The 7,117-nt window shown below is 36.2% G+C and overlaps 1 long non-coding RNA gene across 1 annotated transcript; it reads left to right on the plus strand.

Annotated features, from left to right (window-relative positions):
* Positions 1 to 4,203: 4,203 nt before the first annotated feature.
* Positions 4,204 to 6,402, plus strand: LOC140939459 (uncharacterized). The gene is made up of 3 exons (XR_012165807.1): positions 4,204 to 4,789; positions 5,043 to 5,123; positions 5,591 to 6,402. It is a non-coding gene; the product is annotated as an uncharacterized lncRNA (long non-coding RNA).
* Positions 6,403 to 7,117: the final 715 nt, after the last annotated feature.

Raw genomic sequence — 7,117 nt, forward strand, 5'->3', positions numbered from 1 at the left:
TGATGCCCTAAAGTAAAAATTTTTGTAAAATAAGAACCAATTCAACCTGTTTAGGCTAACTTACAAAATCCACAAACATTTCGGTTCTAACAATTTTGTACGTAGAGGCCTACAAATATTAGTCGCTACAAACCAGGAATTACCTCTTAAAAAAGTGGAGTTATCTCTAGACTTCTCCTGACTTCTGATTTCATTATAACACAAAGGGAATAACGTTGACATGTGGATTTTTCTAGACTATGGAACTGGCTCTGAAACACAATTTCGCCGCAACAATGTTTACAATGGGATGTTTTGCCATGACCATCCATGCCGACGCGGTCAGAAAGCTGGATGGATCTCCTACCGTGGTTCTGGTTGGTCCAGCAGGGAGAGGAAAGACAACTGCGCTACAGCTAGCAATGGCGTGCGCAGGTCAGTTACTTGAACAAGTCTATCATCAGCCCAAAAGTGATCTTATAATCCCCTTAGCTGGGTCTAAAATTTCTTATGATACCCAATTGAAGCTTCTTAGAATGAGAGTCATTACGGAATGTTCCTTTCGGAAACGAAATCGAGTTGAAAGGAATCCAGTTCCCGGCCAAGTTGCCCCTAATAAGATCAATGGCGGGGCAGCTAGCTAATCGGCAGTCGCCCGTGATACCTCGAAATTTTGTGGCCTTGTACCACAGGAACACCAAGATTAGGATGCATTCTGTCAAACGCGAAAACGATTAGACAAAAAAGAAAATAAGGAATAACTGTTAAAACTATCTTAAGTACCAATTCCAGTTTGTATGCAAAGCTTACGACCAGGTTAAATTTTCTTTGCAGGAATTCAGGATATTGGTTTTATCAAAACTGCAACGAAAGAAAAAATTTTACAACGTGCTAGTCAATGCACGCTAGGGGTCTTTCTGGATGACCCACCTAACATTTCCTCATTAAAGGAGTTATTCATAGACTTCTTTAACGGAGCCAGCCGTGAAACAATATCAAGAGGGCATGAGAAAATCAGATGTGGTCTGATGATCACATCGAACGAAACCGTCTCTGGGTCAGCAAGGTGAGCATTTTCCATAGAACCCAAAAAAACCCGTCTAACCATTCACAAGTAATCCAGATCGTGTAATACAACCGTTCCCACTTTGGTCTTTTACTACCCCAGATTTATTCCTTAACTAACGTGTCCAGAGTTACAGAGGCCGGATTAATGACGGGGGGATTCTAATTTTAATAGCCGTGCTTTAGAAGAAAGATTGGAAGATACTTGTGTATTTTGACGGTGACTGATATAATGCATTACTTTCATCACGCTAACAGTTTCCACTTGTTTGACTGAGCTAGACTTTTGTTGTATTTTTCAGGGAACTTCGAAGGCTCGTGTACATACCGTTCTTGGGTCCTTCTGTAAGAGGGGCCACCGCAAACGAAGTGTCTGCCCATGTACACATTAAAAAAATGATTAATCAAGGGTACTTTTCTAGTGCCATTGCTTCATTCGTGCGGATGGGAAGTACCTTTTTAAGGGAAGGCATGGATGAGATTGCCTCAGATCTCATACCTTGGGTAACACCCCGTCTTAACGGGTGTTTACCTGATTCAATTCTCCCTTACGCGACCTCGATGTGGTTTAGCCAGAGAGTAAGCTATTGAATTTTTTGAATTTTGTGATATGAGTTGATATCCCTTTTTGGAAAATAACGGACATATTGAACACGTTTTTTTTTGAAATTTGGTTTTAGTTTTCTTAATAATTATATTTTTTTCTCTTTCTCGTTACATTATCATCGGTACATTACTCGCACGCAAGTAGAGTCAGAAAACCTAGCCTACTACCTAGCCAACTCCTATTGTATTCCATTGTAACGGTTACACTGAACTGACCTTGAGGAGTCTTTATAATGTTCAAAAGCTTCTGCTAGTACTAATGCTCTCAATATTGGCGTCCCACGGCACAAATATATCTATAATTTCTACCCTGTTATCCGTTTTGTCGACCATTATTATTATCATGACTATATTATTGTTATTGTTGTTTATGTATCATTTTGTTTCAGATTAGTAGTGAACTGTTTGGTGACAACCACAAAAAAATTCTCGACAAGTTCTTTGAAGAGACTGTGGCTCCGTTTGCAATAGCGAACCAGCCCGGTGAAATTTTGAACGAAGTAGGTGGGGACGATAAGGATGTCCCAAAAGCCCTTAATGTACTGCAGGCCTTCAAGAAAGATCTGAAGGAATTCATCATACACACACCGATATCAGAGGTACTGACTGCTTGCAATCCTTTTTACGAATCTGTCCCTAGACTGCGGTCTAGCTTATTGAAATATGAGAAGATATGATTTTCAAGTAAATCAAAACTACAACTTACTTGCGATACAACCCGCCAACACCTGAGGATCTTAACCCTAAAAAATCTGTCCAATTTGAAAAAAGTAGAGCACATCTCTTATACAATACAAGCCCAATAAGATTTATAATGATCTCTTTAACATCTCTTTTATCTGCGTATATCCCCTTTCGTTTCTCAGTAATTTGATTCTTTCTATTTTTTGTCTTTTACACGATAACAGGTACTAAAAACAGTAAAAATGGGTAGATCAAAAGGTACAGATTGCCTGGTGATAATGCCTGGATTTTATCAGGGAAAGGATTATAATCCTGATAACCTTCACAGCCATCTTAAAAGAAGCAATCTCGGAGGTAGCCAAGCCAGAAAACCAAACCCTGCGAGCAAGAGTGTTAGAACAACTCTTCTCTCACTAAATGCCTTCAATGACGAGGAAAGGGATTGCCTGGAGAAAGGTACATCTTTACCAGCGTTTTTATGTTATGAAGAGGTTACGGTTTGTTTGAACATATTTCGTTTCTACAAAAGTGTCCTTTCTTCGAAAATGTCTGGGCATGTGAATTTTGAGGCCCATAACAGTGGGTGTAAGCTATAGAATTGTGCAAATCGAGGATGAGGGTTTTCCCGGATAAAAGTTCGAGATCTGCAGAATTGTTCATGTAATGCTTAAATAGACGAGCAGTAGTGTTTTATCAAGTTGAAAGTCACAAATCGAAGGCAATTAATTTTATTTCAACGGATTCAAAATCTTTCGGTGTTCTAGTTCTTGCACTGTAATATTTAGATTTGGGGTTATTTTGGTCTAAAAAAATGGACGTAAAGTTAAGCCTATCAAATATAAAGACATTATATTTTTCTTGATGAATTATCAACAAGCTTTAGAATCATACGAAATTTTGACATTGAATTAAATTTTTAAGTTCTAAACATTCGTTCAGTAAAGCCCCTTTTTACCGCTCGTAGACTTTCTGCAGCGAATGCCTGATGGGTGTTGTTATTTTTTATAAACGAAAACGCAATAGAGTGAGAAAAAAAATTCTGAAGTCTGGAACTATATGTATTTCTCTCTTTGTCTTACAACGCTAGCGTTAACTCCTTCAAAGGACGGAACTTGTGAACAGTCTTTGCCGGAAAAATCCAATTCAGGTACGATTGTTTACTTTTTAGTTTACATGGAGGGACACTGAATTTCGTGAAGCAAATCAGTTAATTTTTGGATTCTGAAAAATCTAAAGTGTATGGAACTAACTAAATCATTTGTAGGTACAGTAAATCCTAACTTACCTTATCATTATTATCATATCATCATCACTGTTAATATTACTTATATAATGTTGCAAATATTTTAAAATTGAGAATACTGAGGTAACGAACAATTTGGTCTTCATTTCTAGATGGGATAACGGTGACTAAAGAAATCCAAGAGTCAACTCAGAAGCGTAAGTCATTAAACTGAAACATTTCTTGTGTAAAAAAAAAAATTGGGAAAAGTAGAAGAAAATTCCAATAACTTCCATTGGCAGTGGCTATTTAATAAAAACAAGACAAATTTTTGCATTCCTTCAGTTTTTAAAGTCCTTACTTAATATTTGACTTTTTTGGACGAAAACATGACCGTATAGATATGTATAAAAAGCAAGCTGATCGTCTTTGTCAGAAAACATTTGTTTAGACTTTCATTTGGCAGTCTCATTTGTTTTTGCTGAGAAACAAATGTTTGTGGTGATGCAAACTGCTAACGGCGTGTAGCAACGTCTTCTCCCTCTGATTACATTTTTTTCTCCCTGATAGGTCTCTTTAATAATTTTAAGTGTTACGTAAGATAAAGAGAGCGTCTTAGTCGTTAATAATGTACTAGCAAAAAAACTAACGCCGAACAGGAAAATAATGTCTCGGTCATTTGGTCAGTTATCAACCATTCTAAAATAGCTTATTTCATTTTTATTTTTACCTTCAGTTGTGGATGACGAAGATGTAGTAGATGCCCGCCGCCCAGGAGATAATTTAGCTAATTCTCCTAAAGGTAATTTAGCAAGTGATATGATTGAGGCGTTTTCTTTTTTTTTCTTCCATCAGTGGTCAGGAACTATTTTCATTGACCGAGAATATATATCATATACATTTTTATATAAAACTTTCAATATTATTGAAAAAAACCAACCGACTGCTTTCCATTGTTATGTCAATGATGAAACTTTTAAAACTCACTTTGGTTTAAAATGTGAACAAGTCTTCGAAAATTGTTTGCCGACTTAGTTGCGTCTTATGATTCACAAAAAAGAAAGTCATGATGAATCCGTCAAACAACGACCGTGCGCCAAACTTAATTCGAAACCTTTAATCCCTTCAGTAAGATTGATTCAAACTCTCCTTTGCTCATAGATACGATTTTTGCTGATACTGCATCAAAAATGAAGGTAGTGGAAGGAGAGGTCAAAGAGCCAACACTATTTCGTACGTTTCAATTTTTCTTTTTTTTAAGATGACATTCTCATTTGTTATTCACGTAAATGTAAATTTAAGGCTCGCCTATAAACGCGCCTAGCAAGGTGCTAACCCTGATAATGGACTTCAACTGATAGTTTAATTTTAAGGGAATTTTCAAAAACAGCAAAAGGTCTACAACGTTTTGCTTCATCGCGACGGCTGTCAAGTATATCTACTGATTATAATACACAAAGCAATCTCAACCTGTCATTTATTTCAGGTGTGAAGAAGGATTTACACGCATGGAAAAGAAAACGTTCAATGGGAGGCTTCCCAAAAAGAGCAAAAACGGGCGTTTCAGGTAAATTATACATTGAACTGAATAGTTCTTGTACTTGAATTGCATAAATCACTCGAAAATATTTTAGTCATTGAAAAATAAACCCTCTCTTAAAATGAACTCTAGAATCTTAGGTATATTTTCAGTTTCAACTGTATGATCCTTTTTCACTGGAAGTCGGAACAAGTACCTAATAAAAAGCATAATAGAATCAGCAGAAAAAAGTATAACACATAACAGCGACTACAACAGGAATTTGATTTGTTTCGTGCCAAATTAAGAATGGGCAGACTTGATTAAAAAATGATAACGTGGTTGAAATAAATAAATCGACAGGGAGCAAAAGCAGGTTAATGTCGTATTGCTTGATCAGAAATTAATAAATAGACAATATAAATTGACCATGGATTTATTACCAGCTCGTACCTTATCTTTGCACTGGGGTCAATCTGTAGCTTATCAAATGCTTCTGATTTTTCCTCATTTAGGCAAGAAGTCTAAAAAGGCACGTCTACTATTTTCATACGACGACAATTGGTGAAGCGTGCAAGTGTTACAATTGTAATTCTTAATAGAACAAATATGGCTAACTTTGTGCCAACTTCAAAACCCTCGTGACAAGAGTAAAAAAAAAATGGAACTATGATGAAGAATATCTGTTTGCGAGGAAACCAGATACTGATGGTTCCTACTCGTGGCTAATATAGTTGTAATTAATTTGTATTTGTCATAAACGTATCACCACTTTGGTGATTAAGAGGCCAAAGAATATGTAGCAGCCCTGGGCCCCTTTAAAAACTGCAAACAAACGACGTGATTGGTATCATATAATAATTAATAACTTAGATTACGAAATAAGGCATGGTTGCAATTAAATAATTGTTGAATCAATGGTACAAAAACCTGTACCGTACACATACACAGATAGGCTTAAGTTCTATTTTTCAGTTAATTGTGAGCATATGCATATGTAAAGACTAGTTGCCTTAAATATATCGTTTACTAGTTTTGTTCTTGGAAAAAGGATTTATTACGGTTTCCCTCTAATTATGTACGGATATCTAGGAAAGAACAAGAAAACACTTTCGGGAAAAAATGCAATGTACAATCAGTTTATGATAGTTACATGTATGTATTTTCCTTTGAAATGGAAAATCAAAAACCAATATAGTCATAAAAATAAAACACGAATCAGTTAAATATAGCTTGTGGTGTCAAACTTTTTTCGTCATTTCTGGCATAAAGGGAAAATTAATTTTGAGGTCGCTACTTTTGGGGCTCGTTAATTTCCGGCAGTGGGGGTTTCCTAACATCTGTGAAATCTTAACGCAACTTTCTGGGGGTTGCTTCTTTGGGAGGCTCGTTACTTTCCGAAACTTTAAGGTAATATACCAATGAAGTGTTTATTGCTGCGATCATCTAACCAAAACAATGCAAAACAAATCTACGAAATAATTTTACCGGTTGAAAGCTTTATAAGAAAGTTAATCAATTATGATAATATTCAAAATAAGCGAGATAACAAAGAGACATCATTTCATTAAACAAACAAAAACAACAATAACAAAAATAAAAATCTGTATTAACCAGGCAAGAACAACCGAAGAACACCAAACAATTTTTTTTGGTGTTCACGTAAGTTACGATTTACGTATTTTTGGTTAATATCTGTCAGAATAAAATCTTGTATACCTACAAAAACTACAGGAACTATGACAAACTACACCAACTACACCAAAATACAGCAACTACACCGAAATACACCAACCACAACAACTACAACATGCCAACTACAGCAACTAACCCAAACTACAGTAACTACACCAACTACAGCTACCACAATAACTACTCCAACTACAGCAACTACAGCAACTACAGCAACTACACCAACTACAGCTACTACACCAACTACACTAACTACACCAACTACAGCTACTACACCAACTACACCAACTACACCAACTACAGCAACTACACTAACTACACCAACTACATTAACTACAGCAACTACAGCT

The sequence above is a fragment of the Porites lutea genome, chromosome 1 (assembly GCF_958299795.1).
Source record: "Porites lutea chromosome 1, jaPorLute2.1, whole genome shotgun sequence".
In the NCBI taxonomy this organism is placed as follows: Eukaryota; Metazoa; Cnidaria; class Anthozoa; order Scleractinia; family Poritidae; genus Porites; species Porites lutea.